The sequence below is a fragment of the Ursus arctos genome, unplaced genomic scaffold (assembly GCF_023065955.2).
Source record: "Ursus arctos isolate Adak ecotype North America unplaced genomic scaffold, UrsArc2.0 scaffold_5, whole genome shotgun sequence".
In the NCBI taxonomy this organism is placed as follows: domain Eukaryota; kingdom Metazoa; phylum Chordata; class Mammalia; order Carnivora; family Ursidae; genus Ursus; species Ursus arctos.
Genome location: NW_026623067.1, coordinates 81,944,899 through 81,965,312, shown reverse-complemented (window position 1 = coordinate 81,965,312; position 20,414 = coordinate 81,944,899). Strand labels below are relative to the sequence as shown.

At 37.7% G+C, this 20,414-nt stretch overlaps 1 protein-coding gene across 50 annotated transcripts in view; it reads right to left on the bottom strand.

Moving 5' to 3' along the window:
• Positions 1-20,414, bottom strand: part of PAM (peptidylglycine alpha-amidating monooxygenase) — a 271,170-nt gene that overhangs the window by 71,147 nt on the left and 179,609 nt on the right. The window lies entirely within an intron of this gene.

The following is a 20,414-nucleotide window of genomic DNA, read 5'->3' as shown; positions in this document are numbered from 1 at the left end:
AAAAACAAAACACTGAATATATAAACGAGATAATGTCACCCAGTAAACTCAGCAGGATAACGTGATAGTGGGTAGCCATTTTATCTAATGTGGTCCCATAAGGATGCAGTGGCCACGAGGCTCGAGATTTTGTACACCATGCAGAGTGTGTTAAGAGCTTGGGTTTTATTCTGTCTGAAAGAAACCACTGGAAGATATTAAGCAAAGTGACAGGATTATATAAAGTATCACCTAGTACATTACTTGGCACTTACAGATTACTAATTACAGAATGTTAGGCTTTGTAATCTTTTATTTTAATTCACAATAAATCAGGAGAGAGTTTTTCCCCCACATACAATGTCCGTCTAAGCAAAAGGGCCAATGTGCAACGAGAATTGCTTCTCGGTTTTACATTACATCTTTGCATTGAAAGAACAAAGTGAACTACAGTCTGATATCCAACTTGGCTAATATTCTTAACCAGGACCTTAAAAAAATTAAATGGGAACAGTAAATAAATAAATTAACACATTTCAGGAACTATTAAAGAAATTTATCATAAAAGATGAAATGTCACCAAATTTAAGAGTAGCAGGAATGTTACTAATAGTCACATACCAGCTATTGCCACAGTGACAGTGCATCTTCCTATCAGATAATATCGTTCTTGATTAGAATTGTCTCAATTGAGGGGCTTTCTACTCAGGCTAAAACTAAAAAATAGGTCAGAAACTTATGTATGTTAGTATATAGGTCAAATTTTGATTTGAAGACTTTTTTTTTTAATAACCACACTTAGCAAAGTTTTCTCCAAATTAAATAATAGCCATTGCTATGCAATTGTATATCTGTTTCACTCTAGAGTTTTTTTTTTTTTAAAGAGAAGCATGATGTGTTGTTTTTTTTGTTTTTTTGTTTTTTTTAAGATTTTATTTATTTATTCGACAGAGATAGAGACAGCCAGCGAGAGAGGGAACACAAGCAGGGGGAGTGGGAGAGGAAGAAGCAGGCTCATAGCAGAAGAGCCTGATGTGGGGCTCGATCCCATCACGCCGGGATCACGCCCTGAGCCGACGGCAGATGCTTAACCGCTGTGCCACCCAGGCGCCCCTTCACTCTAGAGTTTTAAAAGTGAGGCAGTCTCACCACTCACTCCACGGTAAAGACATAGTACAGGTTTTCTTTTGATCCCATGTTTATCAACTACGTGCCATATCCTGGAAAAAAGTCAAGGCTACCGCACAATAATAGCAAAAGTGCTAAAACCTCATTATGAGTTTTTATGAGATGATCAACACATTCTGGAAGAAAATATACTGCACTTCTGACTTATGCATTATAATGACTTTCTAGGAAAGACTGAATTTTAGAGACTCTAAGTTTTTTTCTTATATAATGTAAATCTTATATGGCTGTAGAGGGCTGGCGAATATACATACAAGAATCCAAAGTAAAAGTCATGCCTGTTTTGTAAAAAGCTCAAGAAATAAAAATATAAAGAATAGAAATTAGTTACGAGATCACTTAAAAACAACACTAGATAGAATATTTGCATCACTGCTGAAGGAATTTGTTTACATCAAAGTTATCTGGTCGATTTGACCCTCTGAACCAGCAAGAAACGAGGCATTTCTAAAAACTATGTTGTGTGCATGCGTGGGTATCTGTGTAAGCATGTAGATTTTATGCTTTAAACTATGGATAACACTTCAGATTGCCATCATTATTTAATCACGGGATAATTCTGCGTGACTTTAAGAAATTCTGTTAGTAATGGATCAATACACATTTTAACAATGATATTTTAAGTTCACAATTCTAGAAGTTATGTGCAAGTAAAGACAATACTTATAAAGCATATTTATATGCATTTTCGACATTATTAGAGTCAATTGTTCCACATATACTATTTCAAAGTCAAATTTTATTACTGTAAAGGATCGTGGTCTCTTCTCATACTACTCTTCACAGTTTGACCTCAAGAGCCCATGTGCTTGTATATACCCACAGTGAGAAGCCCCAGGGGGACCAACTTGGAACTCCCTCAAACAAGGTGGTCCGGGGACCTGGAGGACTCCTGGATCCACTCATATTCCTATAGGATGTAGCAGCTTTGGAGAGAAGCCGGTTTCAGCCTAGTGTCTGGTGTGAAGATTATGACCTTCTAACTCAACATGTGATCCTTGCCACAGTGACGCATTATTATTTCCATAACCTCTATTCCGCTCTTACTTCTGGTGAACTCAGAAACTTCTGCTGGTTTTGCACATTGTACTGATGCTCTCCAGTGTGCTCTGACTTTGTCTGCCCTTCTACCGTAACACAGTGCCTCAGCCACGGGATACGACGTCTTGTAAGAATTCATTCATTTTAATTCACTAGGCTCTATGTGAAATCTGTCTCTAACATGCATCGTCATAAAAATGGATGACAACTTATACGGTTTAGTATCATTAAAATATACATCAATGCCTCTGCTAATATTTTACCACATAAAACAAAAAAAATGAAATCAGGGCTGAGATAGTTAAGAAATGTATAGAAAATGAACTCAGAATATCCAAATCATAAGCCATCTGAAAAAGCTGGTTGGAAAGGCTGATTCTGTGACTAGAATGGAAGTAAACAGGAGAGAGGAGAGGAGTAGAAATAGATGGAAAGGTTGACATAAGGTAGAAGTCGGAGAAATGGAATTCCATAGCTTAAAAATAGATGGGAACGGTAATGAGTCAGATAACTAAAATGGCATGAAATTGTAGGATTGAATTTTCTGAAAGAAAGGTAGAATAGGAAGTGGACTCTTTCCCCAATTTATATTTCCACATAAATATTGTACATTTGTACATGTCCAATGTAAGATTTGCCGGGTGGAAAGTTTGAAATTAATCTGTGTATTTTAATCACACAGTTACTTGACCATAGGGCCTTATAAGATCATCAGTTTCAGCTAGGTGCTGAGTTCCTTTGCCGAAAATGAGTGGTATTTGGAAGGTTATCAATTTTAATACTTGGTAGATTAGTACTTGTGATCAATATTGATAACACTAAGAAACTGCAGTCTATAAATGAGATAATCTATGTAAAGAACGTAGCACTCTAAATGGAGCATAGTTAAAATCTAATACATAGTAGTTATTATTACTATTATTCCTCTTATGGGCAGATTGCAAAAATCTTCCACACATGAATATTTTCTTTTAAGAAATATATTTTCATAGTCATAGGTATGGAATTTCTTTAATTGAAGAAACTGGAACACACAGAATTTCTTCAACTAGTAACACAGGGAGAGAAGAAAAGGGGAAAGGAACATGGGAGTATTAAATGAGTAAAGAGATGGTGAAAAAAAGGAATTGGTATTGAAATGGTGTTTTAAAGATACCGCACAAAATAGGGATACTCTCAAAGTGGGACTAGAAATGCTGATTCAGAAGGCTCTGTACCGGCTAGATACAGAGCACAGTCATCAGTGAAATACAGAGATATTAGTAAGCCCTAAGTACCATGGTCTGGCTAAAATGAAATTTTTGGATTGGGTACCACAGGACCACGAAAAAGTTGATAATACATTGTTTTAAGGTCCCTCCACAACTTTTAGTAATAAAGCTCCCTTTGACCAGACCCAAGACAATTTGCTTCTTTCTGAGGCCTAGACTAGGGGTCAGTTCAACAGGATCCTATGTTTGTAGAAAAGAGAGTGAGGCCTTTTTATCCTGATACTGAAATTGTTGTTTTAAGCAACATTTATTCACTTATCCTGTACAACTGTCTTCATGCAAAAATCCTGACAGCTCTTCCTTCCAGCTAGCTTCATTTATCTTATTTTAGTTTTCTTATTCCAAAGTAAATCATTCTCTTCTTCATCGGATTGGCCTATAGGTTCACTCTTTCTCCAAGGTACACTGGTGAATACTTGACTCTTAGCTATTAATGCTCTGTACTTACTGAAGATTGAGCCCAAGACATCCCTGTTGAAGAGACCTTTCATGATTGCTGTTCTCTTTTAGTAAGACACAATTATAGCCTAATGGATTTCGAGATATGGAGATGAAACTTCATTCACCAGGTAGGTATCAGATGATATCAGGACTGATTTCATTATATGTCATTATATTCCATTATAATGTCACGTGTATGTACCAGAACCTTCTGTAATGGTGAAGACAGTAATAGTGGAAAAGTTAAATTATTTTTAAAAAGATACATAAAGTAAGAAAGTCTAATAATATCTTAGAAGCATAGGACTGTAATTTAGTACCAATAGTTGAGTGGTAAGACTTCTAAAAGTAGTCCAATAATGGAAGAAACAAGTATTTCCAGACACTGGATAAGACCTGAAAATAGCATTCAATCAGAATCTAATCTTGAGCCAGATGAAAACTGGACGACCACTCCACAAGGGTCTCAAGCTTGCCTTTTTTGAGAAACTGCTCTCCTCTGCTGAGGCAGAGATGTATCACCACAGCAAGGTATTTTATCAAATATATAGACTCAGAATTTCAGAATTGAAAGGGACCCTGAAGATGAGGGAGTTCAATTCTTACACTTTATAGGTAGGGAAAAAGAGGCTACTGGGATTAAGAGTGTTGGCCAAAGTAATTCAGCTAACTGGGACACACCTGGGTATCAAAACTAATTCTCCTATGTTAATATTTAGTAAACATTACTTACTTTAAAGAAAAAGAGTTTTATTTCTTAAGCACTTCTAAGGCATTTTATCTATGAAATCTCCTAAAGCTAAGATAAAGGACTTAAGCAAGAATGGATAAGTAACCAGTGGTACTTAAGGACATCCACTTAAGCAGGAAGCTCATTTCTCTTAATGGGAGGTGAATGCATGGGATATGAGGTTATCCATTCCAAACTATTTAGCTTGCTTTTCTAATAATAGCTTGTTGTTCCTGCTTGGATACATGGCTAAGTAGTAAAGTAACTATGCGGAATAATGCATGGTAATAACCTATTAGATTGTAGGTCCTTAGAAGACTGTTGGTCTCTCCTAATCTTTCCCTCTAGAGATAGCCTACTACACTTCATGAGCTCATCTTGTCCTGGTTGTTTCCTGCTTCAATAAAGAAATAGGTTAACCATCGATCCTGGGGGAACCAATGTATTGTTATAAACTACATTCCACTAATTGGAAAAATCCTTCAGGAAGACAGTCGTAGAGTGGATTTCAATTCACTGTACTCTCCTAGGAAGGTAAAGGATAAAGCATACCCATTATCTACTATTCCAACCACAGTTTTGGATAATGGATCCTTCCCTTATGGAAGTATTGACAAAGCATAACTGGAACCATTGCCAAGTCTTATGAAAGACAAAGAAATAACAAGTTTAATGATAAAAACTTATTTCACAAAATTTATAAGCAAGTAGTCAACTGTATCATACCCTTCCATCCTCTCAGAGTGCTCTGAACATAATAAGTTAAAGCCACCTTCCTGACTTTCTCCCTGTCTTGAACAAACAAAAATGAATCAAGGAGATCATACTACACACCAATCGTTTTGCCGTAGTGTATGTACATAGATAGTGTAATAACGCTTTGCCTGTGAAGCTGGCTTGATCTTCACCTTATGGTTCTCTCTTCTAAATTAACAATATTAAGTTAATGGGACAGATGAGGTTCTGCTGAGATTACATCATGGCTCCCAAGGTGACCAAGAATGGGAGATTACTTGGGATTCATTTCTAAAGTCAGGGAAATTTTCATGTAGTCAAAATTACTTGGAAAATCCCTTAGGAGAGTGGAGAGTGCGGTCCCCTAATAGATTCAACACAGCCAGTTTCCTTCGCATTGGAACAGATGGCTGTCAGTTATGTCAGTTGGGCCACGTTGCTTAAAAAAAAAAGTTGTTTCTACACAGTTGGACTGTATAGTTATATAAAAAGGTTATTTCTGCACATTTGAAATGCTGTAGCGGATAAGCTGGACACAAGCAGAGGAGGCAAATAGGAAAGAATAGTGGGAACAGCAGACCGGGGTCTTGTGTTCGCTTTGGTTTTAACGAAGCAATACACAGCTCTTTAACGTGTTTTTGTTTTTGTTTGGGTACCCTCTGTATTATAAATGCAGGTCTTATAGTCACTTGACAGTACTCAGTAAAAAGATAATCCTCCGGGGCGCCTGGGTGGCACAGCGGTTAAGCATCTGCCTTTGGCTCAGGGCGTGATCCCGGCGTTATGGGATCGAGCCCCACATCAGGCTCTTCAGCTATGAGCCTGCTTCTTCCTCTCCCGCTCCCCCTGCTTGTGTTCCCTCTCTCGCTGGCTGTCTCTATCTCTGTCGAATAAATAAATAAAATATTAAAAAAAAAAAAAAAAAAAAAAAAAAAAGATAATCCTCCCAATTAACCAGAAAATGAATACCTGGAAGTTCTATATTAGAGTTTCTTCAAAACAAAATTCAAGTCACCAGATTTCCCCTAAAGAATTCATGGTACCTTGAAATCACAATCTCAGAATATCAGGACTCTCCAGTTACAGATACACTGATAGAAAATAATCTCCACTCAAAAAGCACTAACACCTTGAGCTGTCATGGCAAATGTGTATTTGCTTAGCAAGTGTCAGTGACATAGGGGCACTGCTAATACAGACACCACCTGCACAGAGGTTTTCCTGGTGGCTGTGGGAGGCTGGCTTAGCAGACAAGCTTCAGCACTAAATAAACCAGCACCACAAAAAGAAAAAAAAAAAATCTTCAAAAAAGAATTCCTTTTGAAGCTGTCACTGCAGCAAGTTAGCCTCTTTTGATTTTGTATTCACTGCTGTGGGACTAGAAATTACTAGCTTCCATTTGTCCTGTGGCAAGGAAGAGAGAATGCATTTATCCATCTCGCAAGAAGACGACTTTCACAAATGATGGCCTGCTCTGTTCCCAAAAGAGATCAAATGGAAGGGAGGCGGGCAGGCTCACCAACGTGCTTTTATCATCACTGTGTGTGTGGAGGGCTTCATGGCATGGCTAATGTCAGAGCACCTTCCTGTTTCCACCTTTTATGAATACAAAAAAAAAATTTATAGTAAAGCTTAGGATTTATACAATTCTTCTCTCAGAATTATGAACCGGCTCCAGAATCATACTACTAAGAAAGTAAAATTAAAAAACAAAACCCACCAATCCTAGGTAAATACAGTATTTTTTTAAATGGCAGTGAGTTTTTAAATTATTCATTTTTGAACTTTCTGCTGCACTATAATATACAGAAAAGTGCACAAATCAGAAGGTACAGCTGCAGGAATTCAAAAAAGCTAATATATCCTTGTAAACAACACCCGGATCAAGAGGCAAAACCCTCCACTTGTGTCTCATTCCGGAGGCATTAAGTTTCCAATCTTTATGTTATGGATATGCTATATGCCAACATTTATTTGTCTTTCTGGAGTTGTCTTTTAGTTAAAACCAGGCACATTTAACTAGTTGTCCGCTAGTTTCATGGGCTTTGGTTGGACTATTTTAAAATATCACACCTGGTTACTAAGAAATATTTTTTCCCCTTTCTCTCAGGGAAAGTCCTTCAACTTTTTTACTTCTGTATCTCTGTTTTTAATATATATTCATTTTAAAAATGATAATCTAAATTTTCTTCTGCATTCTCCCAATTATGGTCTGTTCTCCCCACTGAGGGCTGAATGTACCTGCAAAAGTCCAGGAGCCACAGAAAAAGTATTAGATAAAATAAATAATGGAATAAATAAATAAATAATAAAACAAATAATGGAATGAAAAAGGACTTTAAGATTTTTACTCAAAGATGCTGTTTTATTTTTTACTTTTTTACTTTATTTATTTACTTGAGAGAGAGAGACCATGAGGTAGGAGCAGAGGAAGAGGGAAAAGCAGACTCCCCACTGAGCAGGGAGCCCGATGCCAGGCTCAATCCCAGGACCCTGGGATCATGACCTGAGCGCAAGGCAGCCATTAACCGACTGAGTCACCCAGGCGTCTCAAAGATACTGTTTTAAATACAATTTGAAACATAAAGCTAAAATTGTGTCTCATATAAAATGCTGTATTATGAATTTTTGAATCATTTTGAGAGTATTTTTTTATATACATATAAAAGATTAACCGTCCGCTCCCTTCGGAATTCTCAACTCTTTCGTGCAACATGTTCTCCCCCTTTTATTTAACTTAAACCTCTAACTGCTCATGAATGATACACAAAAAGAGGCAACACCATCCTACTTTGTTTTGAAAACAGGAAGTTTATATTCTGCAAAAGCAGTAATTTAACTGCAATATATGTCTTTGAAGCTCAATCTAAAATCAGTGGCTACATTTTCCACCCAATTGTCTTCATCAACTTAAAATACTATTGCATATAGTGCTTGGTTCTTCAATGAAAAAATTAATCTAAAGTATCTAATTTACATATAATTATGCATGCAAGTAGTCCGTGGTATTAATTAGGGAATACAGTTAGAACATTATAGCTCATATATTTGATTTAGCATTAATTTTCAGTCATTCAATATGTTTATGTTGTGATGTGAATAAAGTAACATTTATAAAGCACTTTGGAGTTAAGAGGTGGTACGTAAGTGCTAAGTATCCCTTCTATGCTAATGAAAAAATACTGAAACCCCTCTTGACCCAAATTATCTTTCAAAATTCCCTCAGTCCTTAAGATAATGGGTTAGGGTTTTATTCTCCTCTCATTTATTTCTAGGTGGTATATTACATTTAAGTCAGAGAAACAAAAATAAGAAAGACTTGCAAAAAAAATGGGGCTAGGAAAGTGTGGAGAGAACTACTCCTACAATAAGAAAAACTCCTGAAAGTTTTCAAAGATAGAGAAAATAAGAATTAACAGGTAATGAAAAGAAATGGAGAGCAGGATGAAGGGTTTCCAAACTGGATGAAGAGGTGAGTAATGTTTCTTTCTGTTAGCAGTAAGAGGGAGGTTCGTGGGGTCTCTTCCAGGCCCCGGATAGGCTGGCTTTTATTTTTCTAACAGAATATTTTGTAAATATCACTAAATATTATAACCGAATCATTTTCATCAAATGCTTTCTTGATCATGTATTTATTTAGGGTTATCTTTTCCATTTTACAAGTAAGACAGTCAACTAACATACAAGGGAATTAATACTAAAGGGGAAATGGAAGGTGAAATCCTAGCATGTCTCTTTAAGAACTTCTATCATTTGCCTGAATTCCGAGAACACAGTAAACAAACAGAAACGTGCTAAGGCAATGAAGGGGAGCAGTGAGGGACAGGGTGAGGGGTAGGAAACCAGCTGGAGTATGTATGAAATATGTGAAAAATGCCTTGAGGAGTGTCAGGGCCCTGAACTACATGTCACTGAAACTTAATTGCATCTTCTAATTTTTATGTGAGCCGATGGGCAAGTAACTTTATTCCTCCTCTTAATTTCTGTTGGTTAAAAAATGAAATGCTATCTGCTATTAACTTAAAGGGAATTAATTAGTTGGGACTATGTAGCCGTGACCAACTTAAAAAGAGGAGTTAATAACTATGAATGATTACAAAAGCATGAGTTGCAAAGGAATAAATGAAGGTAAAGTATAAAGTTTTCTTGAAAAACAACTAGAAAATAAATTTGAAATATGACAAACTAAATGGTATTAGGGAACATTCTTTTTTCCTAAAAAAGACATCGCTTAAACTGAATATTATATTGTTCAAGGTTAAACTGCTTTAAAAAACACATTTTAGGGATAAAAAACATTCCGAATATATCCTTTAAAAAAGAAATAATACTGCAATGCTTTATAGGTCTTCTCATAACCAAATGAGTGAAAATGCAATTCCTGATACTTAATGGCCATATTTAGGTATTAAAATAAACAGGTGTCCCATGGAATGAATGAGATGAATAAGGATCATTAGTCTTCCATACTGAGGATGATTAACAAAGCTGAAATGCAGGAAGCTAGGGAATCAGGGAGCTCACATTTATGTGAAGAGACTGGCAAGAGCAAAAAATATTGCAGAATAATAGGCTTCTTTTGGATCATTTGAGAGGTACTGAATAGACCTAAAATCGTTCCCATGACTCACATCGAGCAGCTTGTGTATAATGAAGGGTAGACAAGAACATGAAGAACATCCGATTACAATTCTTCTGAAATCAATGGGATTATCAAGCAACCTGATTTAGAAATATCCCTGCTTGATAAGGGAAGTCGATTACTTCATACATCAGGATGAAAAGGCATAAATGAGATGAGGTAACGACTCCATCTTTATACATATTTATTCTGTTGCGCATGAATGAGTTCACTCCTCCTGGTTCCTAGTGGTTCAAAGGACTGTTAGAAACACTGACTCCATTACTCGTTTTATATAGTCGGGACATGAACTTTGGCTCGTATACAAACTAGAAATCCAATGCAAATTAAATTTTTTTGGTTTTTAATAGCATCAGACTAGTAGCTATATCACCTTAGGCAAATCACTTAACCTTTCTGAGCATCGATCCCCGTTTCTGTAAAATGGAGGGGCTGGGCCGGAAGAGCCCTTCTGGCACACGGTTCTTACCTCATCATCCTGAAGACTCAGTCTCCGGTGTTAAAAACAAGCACTTTAAAAACACGTTAGTATACAACCCATAAGATCCATGGTTTTTACTCCTTTCTTCTCAGAAGAAAAGAAAGTTATGGTTTTCTGTTCAACAATGCCTTCTCAGCCATATTTCCATCTCTGCTCTTTAACTGCAAAGGCCTAAGAGGCTATAGGCTTTTGTGCAGGCGGAATGCTACCCGCTTGCCAATCATTTCTCTCTCAGAAATGGTCTCAGGGTCTCTGCCTTTCCCTCACTCTCTAGTCTCTGTCACTCCATACAATCCACTTAAAAATAAAAATCTAAAAAACGGGGGGTATATGACTTACTTTTGCTCATCCTTCAAATAGGTTCATCTAGATTAAGTGTAAAGAAGGGGGACACCTGCGTGGCTTAGTCGGTTAAGCATCTGCCTTCGGCTCAGGTCATGATCCCAGGGTCCTGGGATTGAGCCCTGCGTCAGGCTCCCTGCTCAGCAGGAAGTCTGCTTCTCCCTCTCCCACTCCTCCTGCTTGTGTTCCCTCTCTCACACTCTCTCTCTCTGTCAAATAAGTAAATAAAATCTTTAAAGAAAAAGTATAAAGAAGGAACATTTGCATACCTATATATAGTGAGGAAGATATCCAAAATCTATGCATTGTAAGTGGCTTCTACTATTACAGCTCTTTGAAATCCAAACACCAAATTTTGTGAAAAAGTTAAGAATAAACTCTCCTTCAAATTTCTAAGGGAAATCAAGAAAGTGATAAAATACCAGGTAGTAATTAAATGCGTTTCTCTTTCAAAGCTCCCCCTTTCTTAAGAGAATTGAGATTTAATTATACTTATTTTATTAGTGCAAATTATTCTGCTCATGTCCCAAGCCCCAGGAGATCACCCTGAAACACCCATAGAACAGGGGGAAAAAAATGTAGAAGTAACTTCAATTCTTACTAGGAAAATCCGAGCCTTGGTTTTTAAACTTTAGTTTGCATCAAAATCAACTGGGCAGCTCATTAAAATTTCAGAATTCTGGGCTCATTGGTGTACGAGTAACATATTGTCTCTGGGGAAAAATATGCACGTGTGTGTACATATGAATTTATTATAGTTTTTGTTAATATAAGTGATGTGTAGCACATAATTAATAAATAATAAAATATATAATATTCTTTACTGTAAATTCCATATTACCGGTTGCATGTCATGGAACTCTTCCCTTAATTTCTTCTGAACTTTTCCATAGCCAACATATGGTTTTAACTCATGAGGGAGTAATTCAGAGAAGAATGTTTGTTGATGTTCTTGTTTATTGAAACAACGAAGATAAATACTGGAACTGCATTTGCTTGTCAATGTTGTAGGCAAAGTCTCGGCTGTGCTGGTTAATAGTTTTTAATACTGGAAAAAATGTTTCCTCAAATTTTTAGATTATTCACAATAATCTGCATCACTAACACCTTTTCCATAATTTTCTCTCTTTTTAAAAATTTTTATTTATTTATTTTAAAGAGAGCAAGAGAGAGAGAGAGAGCACAAGTGGGAGAGGCAGACGAGAGGGAGAGAGAATCTCGAGCAGACTCCATGCTGAGTGCAGAACCCATCCTGGGGTTTGATCTCATGACCCTGAGATCACAAGTTCAGCCAAAATCAAGAGTCAGACACTAAATCGACTGTACCACGCTGGCACCCCTCCATCATTTTCTTAAATCTAAACAACCAACAAAATAATTTCTCATGCACTGATCTGTAGCATTGTCAATTTCCATAATGTGAATCTTCCCACCACAGTGACTTCAAGCTATCGAGGTGACATCACTGAACACTGGACTGGGAAGAGACGAGCAGTTAGACACCATTTTACAGTATTTCCACTATATGGATACAAGAGAAATAATAACTTAAATATCCTCAAGAGCAATAAATATAGTAAGTATTTACTGATAGTAAAATGTAGTAAAATAATTAGGAGATGATAATTTTCGAGTATCTATTGCCTTCATTTTTAGTGATGGTTATAATTAGCAAATGACTCAAAAACCTCTCAAAATTAACAATTGGGTCTTGTGAGTCAGTATGAGCCAGCTCCAGTACACCAGCACCTCACCTCTACTTTTTGTGCATCTGATTCAGTATCTGGTTGGAACGAGGAATTTTCACTTTAAAAAGCACCCCAAGGAGATTCTGGTGCAGGGAGTCCTTAGATTAGATTCTGAGAAATCCTGACTTCTCAGGATTTAGTAAAGAGTATGTACTTTAGAGGTAATTCTATTAAGACCTTCCAGCTAATTCCAATCCTTCTAATGAAATAATAAGAGGCGTTCCTTTGTTTAAGTAAACAATGGGCAAAATTTTTCAAGTGTGAAAACATCTAGTGGAGGTAAGGATATGAGGCTAGCCCATTCACTTGGATTGTAAATTGGAAAAACTGTTTTGTCGGGTAGTTTAGTGGAATCTGTTAAAGCTTAAAGACTACATGACCCAAAAATCCCATTGCTAGAAATCTACCCTGCAGGAGCAAGACATCGTTACTTAAAACACTGCTTACATTAAAGTTCACTGCAGCATCGCTTGTGATAGCAAAACACTCAGAACTTAAATGTCTGTAATAGGGAACAGGATATATAAATTATAGTATATTTGCACAACAGAATACGAGGCAGCCATTATAAATAATGGAAGAGCATTACATGGTCTGCTTAGAAATATGCCCAGGGTACATTGTTAAATTAAAAACAACAGCAGACGCAGATCTGTGAAGAGAGTGGTCTGATTTTGTTCAAAAAAGAAAAAGTGCATACACACACGTGTGGGTCTCTGTGCTTATACAGAAATGTCACTTAGGATAAGCCTATGAAAAGTAGGCAGACATAAATGATAGTTCCCTGGAGGTGGGAGTCCAAGGGGAAAGGGAGGTAGAAAGGAAGAGGGTATCATAGATTTGTCATCTGTATGCCTTTTCTTCAATAGCTTCACTGAGGTATAACTCACGTAACATACAATTTATCCCTTTAAAGTGTGTAAGTCATTGGTTTTTAGCACATTCATAGAGATGTGCAATCATCACCTCATATTATAGGTTTCTTGAATAGTAAGGCATTGTGAGCGATTTTTTTACTTTTCTTTTTAATGTGTTTCTGTATTTTCCAAAAGATGAAAAATAAAGAATGGGAGAGATTATCTTAATGGGAAAATATTCAGATATATCCAAAGTCCTCCAATCCTTGTTATTATTTTAGCTGATAACTCAAGTGTTAGGGAATAGGTTTCTTTGTTCTAATAGAACTTTTTGCAATTCTGAAATCTGAAAAGCTCTGGAAGCCTGAGGTTTTTTAAATAATGTTTGGCAGCAAAATTTGGTCTGAACGGATGTGATGCTATTTATGGTCTTTATTTATCCCTTGTAGTGTGACTATTTGAACATTTTGCTATAGGAATACAAGCATATATGATTAGGGATGGTGCCCCGACTCCCAAAGGTGACACAATATAATGTGATTTATGTGTTTGAGTACCTTTCTATCAGATTTCAAGTTCTTGCTTCCAAACTACATATGGCCCAAAGCATTTGAGTATAAGTTTGTGCCCAGATATCAAGAAATAACAAAAAAATCGAAAAAAAAAAAGGAAGTTGGGGAGGGAAGAAAGGAGACTTGCTGAGTGGCATGGGTATCACAGCCTTGGGAGAAAAGAGGGAAACTGAGGCAAAATGTGCCTTTCCTGGAACCCCATTTCTGTACGTGCTGAGGCTATGCTTGTTTAAGCAGGGCTGCTGTCCCTGGTGTTGAGAACTTGAACACATTATGTGTACCGTGGAATGAAAGACCATGGTGAGAACTAACCTCCTACTACATAGTTTTTAGATTTTATTTATTTCAGAGAGCGAAAGAGAAAGAGCACAAGCAGAGGGGCAGAAGGAGAAGCAGACTCCCCACTAGGAGGGAGCCTGACCCAGGGCTGGATCTCAGGACCCTGGGATCAGGACAGAAGTCAAAAGGCAGACACTTAACCAGCTGAGCCACCCAGATGCCCCTAACCTCCTATATTCTGGAAAGGGATTAGGCTTGTTGGATTATGTGCACATCAGGGTCCTATTCAGGGAAGGCCAGGCTGACTCCTAGAAAGGTGCCATCTAGGTCTCCCTGTCCGTGTAGAGGCTCATGGCTTTCAGGCGGCTCCCTGGGGGTGAGGAAGCAGTCATACTCTCCACATTTGCAATTTCAAAGTTGATTCTTAAATATGGAAAGTAAGCCAGAATGCTACCAAATACATGGATTTAAACACCTCACCCACAGTATCCCTCACTTTGCAGAGGAGTAAAGGCAGACGTGGTGTATCTTCCTGGAGATCATGCAGGAGGAAGCCACTGGAAGGGGTTTAGAGAAAACAACAGAGGCAGTGGTGGGGCATGACCTTCCCGCAGTTCTCCGCTATCTCTGAAATCAGGTATCAAGGAGTCAAGCGCACTCTCACGCTTCCACTAAAGTCAGAGTAGTGTGCTTTCTACTAGAATGAAATAATTTTAAGTGTAGCTGCCCTGCCACTGATCTCTGCTCCATCTTGTTCAAAAATGCATTAGCAAAGGATTTTTCCCGGGCTCACAATTTCAAAGCTTTTTGCAATAGCTTCCTGGCAGTAGGCTCGTTAAGAGGCAGAGATGCGGCAGAAGTCACAGTGGAATTAGAATTCCTTGAGAGCCCTCTGTTTTCCCTTCTGCCTTCCATTGTTTCCATTCTCTCATTCTCTTCCTACTGTTCCTGCAGTGGTGGTGAGCCAGGAACCCCCAGGGTGTGTATGTGCACGAGCGTGGGGTGTGCACGCTTGAACTCACACCCTGTGTCTAGTAACACCCACCTCCCTGGAACTAAGCTGTTCAGAAGCCACACCTAATGGGTCATAGGATGGAATAACACAAAAAAGACAAGGAGAAATCAAATCCGAAGGTCACCAAGGCCAGGCACTAGTGTTCTCAGGATTTTAATCAGAAAGTTCCTTGTAAGGGCTTCAATTCTGAGTCTGTTTACTCTAAACTTATAAAAAATTGTATGAAACGGAGGCAGCTAGATTCGACATCTAACTCACCAATTTAGAACAAGGGAGAAGGACGCCTTATAGTCCATCTAGTCCTAAGGTTTTAAGGCAAATCATTGTGCAGTAGTTGACATTCAGGATGATATCCCCAAGTTATGAAGAAAAGGGAGACCGGGAAAGGGAGGGAAACCAACACCTATGGCCAGTCAGCTATGTTGGACACAGCTACAGGCATTCAGCAACTACCACCTATTTTCATTTCAAAAGACACGTAATATCTTTGGGCACGATTTCTGTCCAAAATGTTTTGAAGGTACGGTGCTAGCAGAGTTAAAACCTTAGCTTTCTGGAAAACATGGCCATCGAAAATGATTTATTCTCTAAGGGTACTAAAGATAATTTTATGATACGATTTTACTTATAATCCCCAAAATGTGGAGACTAAATTTCTGAGAGCTCACATAAAAGAAGAGTTGAAAATAGGATCCCCAGGTTTCATTCATCTGATTTCGAATCAAGTCTTAAACACCCCCTCTAAGGAAAATGAATCTTTTAGCTATACTGCAAGGAACATGCTATGTATGTATATTTTGAGGGGTGGGATGGAGAAATGGAAGCAAGCCTGGATGTGTGTGGAGGTGAGTGTGTGATGGGGGGAGAGGGTCTATATCCTTGACAACACCTGCTAGTTTTCCTATAAGCAACAAGAGCTGAAGGACAGTATGTAGTTTACAGCTTGGAAATTCTGCCAAACCAAAGACAGTAGGAACTTAGGCACATGGGCAGAGGTCCTTACCTCCATTTTAAGGATATCTGTTCCAACTTCAGCTAGTGAGTAAACGCGTTTTCCAATTTGAGAAATGAGTTAATGTTGAAAACCAGAAAGCTAATACCAGTAACTCTGCAAAGGAGAGGCCAGTTTTCTTAAGATTCCCGTGGGCCAAAACACCCAGAAGAGATGCGGCAAATTTCTGCAACAATCTCAGGAGAATTTTCTCTTTGGAACAAGACTTTATTGCAAAAACTTGGGTTAAAAAAAAAAAGAAGAAGAAGAAGAAGAAGGCCAGGAGGAATCTCTAGTTCCCATTATTCTAATTTCCTTGAGGGCAGGGACAGTCTTATAGTTTATCTTATAAGTGAACTCTGAGTAACAAAACCTGCTGTGGAGAACAGGAAACAGCATAACTAGGAAACTTCTAGACACAACATGACAGCTATGAATAGTTCTGTGTCTAAATATAACAAGAAATTATAACACCCTTGAAAAGTAACCAACACACTCTTTATTTTATGGGCAACTATGACCAAAAGGTTGCATTTAGGGCTATTTATGTCAACTTGATGCCTTTTATAGGGACTATAATGATACCAGTTAACATTTACTGAGTACTTAGCAGCTACCTTTATATGAACCATTATCATGCTATTTTATAGGTGAGGATGAGGGCAGAGAAGTCTAGAAACTTCATGAGGGTAACAGAACTACCAAGTACCTTTGCCAGGCCATCTGGTCTTAGACTCTGATTACCTAACCCCTGCAAAATGTTATTATTTATACAGAATATTCATTTCTTTTTTTTTTTTTTTAATATTTTATTTTTAAGCGATCACTACACTCAACGTGGGGCTTGAACTCACAACCTCAAGATCAACAGTTGTACGCTTCACCAACTGAGCCAGTCAGGCTCCCTGGGACAATCATGTCTAATTATATTACATTATTTTTCCTGTGGAATATTGATTTATAAAAAGCTAGGAAGTGTACATTTAAAAAAGGACTCATTCTGGCTTTCTGGAGCCTCATTCCTGGGTCACTCTGGCCTGCTAAAGCTCCAATCTTTTCTTCATAAGGCTAGTAGCTTTCCTAGCAGTCAAGCTTAGGACTGAAGCCTAGGCTACTCCTTGGCTGATAAGCACTCTGAGCGCTTTGCAGAATCAAGTCCTAACAAGGCTCTGTATGGTCCAGCCCCACCCTTCACCAACGTTCTCATTTCTTGCCACTTCTCTATGCATTTCCCACTCCAGTACTACCAAATTACCCAAAGTTCCTTGTGGACATGAGGCTTTTCACTTCCCTGTGTCTATGCACATGCTTTTACCTTTGTCTGGAACGTGTCTTCCCCCGGCCCCTGCCTACCCGGAGGGGGGGGGGGGCTCTTCATCTGCTAAGAAGCCTTTCCCAGACACGTCCCCTCCCCTCCCAGCAAACCTGCAATGCTTCACCTCTGCACAGTCCCTGGAGCTGGTCTACATTTCTCGTATTGTCTATAAATACAGATTTTGTGCTTCTCTCCTGCTAACATACACGAGACTCCTGTGGGCAGGAAGCTTAGGATACCCAGCACCAGCAAGGGTCCGACACTGTGACTGACATGGCGTTTAATAAAGGTGGCTGTTTCTAAATGATGCCTTTACAGCTTCCCATTCTGCGCAATTTCCAAAACAAACAAAGACCAAACCAAAACAAATATTTCATGTAATCCCACAGACCTCACTCTAAAATCACACTCCATTTTTTCCTACTAATAGAGATCATGGTCCGAGACACACCCATCTGGCTTCTGATACTTTATCACATTCCAACAAATTTTAAAAGATTTTTCCTTCACTGTTGGTGTTTTATTAAAGAAAAGTCCTAGGTTTCTCATGTAGAGATAAATACTCCGTGTATGGATAAATACTCACACCCTTAAGTCAAACATTTTCCTACTTTTCAGGAGTGCAGTAACTTCCTTGTAGTGTTAGTCTGCTTCTGATGTTTAATTTCTATTCTTAAAAATATCATCAACAGTTTTAACATTAAGTCCAAATCTTGACTTTCATGCGTATTGACAATTTTCTTTTTCTTCCTTGTTTTTTATAACACTTGGGAACATGCAAGCATACATACAGTTTCATGATTTGTTATTATATAGGCTATATAAATTTTTATGATTTGCTATTATGCCATTTATTTAACCAGTCCCCTATCAAGGGACCTTTGTTAAAGTTCCAGTTTTTCATAGTAATAGTTAATGGGGCATAAACAACTATGGGTAGGTAGCTCATTTAAAAACAACAACTCTTTCTTTAGGATAAAAGCCTTGAGAAAGATTTTAATGTTCTCTATAAAATGCATATAATTTGACAAAGTTGCTTTTCAAAACACTGCACTAATTTAAAAAGCTTCCCAAACTGTGCCAGATTAGTTCAAACCCTGGCAGTCCTGGTTTTATAATTCAATCTCCACTCAACCCCGATTTAATAGATGTAAAATGCTCTCCAGTTTAAGTGAGACTTGATATCTTCCCATGCGTTTATTGATTTTCTAAGTCATGCATAGCTTAAGGCACGAGATCTTATTTAATACTATCAAAAAAATTACATGGGTGAAATTTTTTGTTTACATTTTTATTATGTTAAGTAAGGTCCATGAATTATAGTACCAGTAATGTTTCTAACTCATACCCCATATATGCCTTCTTTTAGAAAAACGGTTCTCAAAAAAGTGAAAAAAATGAAAAATTTGTATAAAAGTTCATCAGTCTCTTACAGGAAAGAATAACTGTATATTTATGTATTAAATCTCAGAACTTTTAAGTTATCCCTAGATTAAACATAAATAACAAAACAAAATTAATTCCTCACCAGTAATAAATTATGACAGTACTATATTTTAAAACGAGTCTATATCATCCATCGTCCTAGGGTATCAGTGTGGTATCTGTTAGGACGCACTACAAAGCTGGGAGGAATCTGGCTGAAAAGTGAAGTCCGGGGCTCCACAGAGGGACAGAGTGGGGGTGGGGGAATGTGTGTGGGTATGGCCAGCTACTTTAGTTGAGGTGGTCAGGGAAAGCCTTGTGCCTTATTGGGAAAATTACAGTCTTGTCAACGCTTTGGAAGTCAGCAGTGTTGGAATCTGCCTGTTGTGCCGACACCAACATGGTAAATTTTTAGAGCAGATCATTTCTGTCTTTGTTCCTCAAACACAAACATTTATTCCATTGTTTTCAACAAAACCCTGTCTCAACACTACAGTTAACAACTTAAGATTTTAGGTTCTGTTCCAAAAATGGAAAGCTATTTGTATACTATAACTCAAAGTTTATTTTTAATATAAAAGCAAGTTTTATTTGGAAGTTAGGTTCATGGGCTGGACCACAGGAGCTTGTTTAATTGACAAAAATCTGATGGCAGTGCTAATGATAATTTTTCAATTATATAAAATTATCCCCTTTAATATCTTTTTCCAGACAAAGACTGTATTTACTGTCCCAGTCCTGAATACTGAGAATACCACATGAGGCACTCTCAGCAAAGGCCCCAGAGGACACTCCATAGACAGAGATGGACATGTACTTCACGACGTAGTTGCCAGATAGGAAGCTAATGTGTCTAGAGAGGAAAATGTATGAGGTTAGTTAGCAGAAATATAATGTTAAATTATAGAACTCGGGGCAATATGTATAAGTCAGCAAGACATAGTGGAAAAGCTGATAAGCCAAGGAGAAGATTGTTTAATATTTACACTCCCGTGAACACTGAAGTGTGAACCTGGAAGGCAGTTGGAGTTTGACTAAATGCAGCAGAAGGAACAAGTACCAGTCTTGGTTGCCTTGGGAACAGGGCCCTTTCCTCATGTAATGATTCTATAATAAGAAAAGGAGGATTTAAATGGAGTACATAGTATAAGCTTCCAGTTATAAAATAAAGTCATGGGGATTAATGTACAGCATAGGGAATATAGTCAATAATATTTAATAACTTTGTATGCTGACAGATGGTAACTAGACTTATCATGGGGATCATTTCATAATGTATAAAAATACTGAATCACTATGATATACACCTGAAATGAATAGGATATTGTATGTCAATTATACTTCAATAAAGAAAAAATGAAA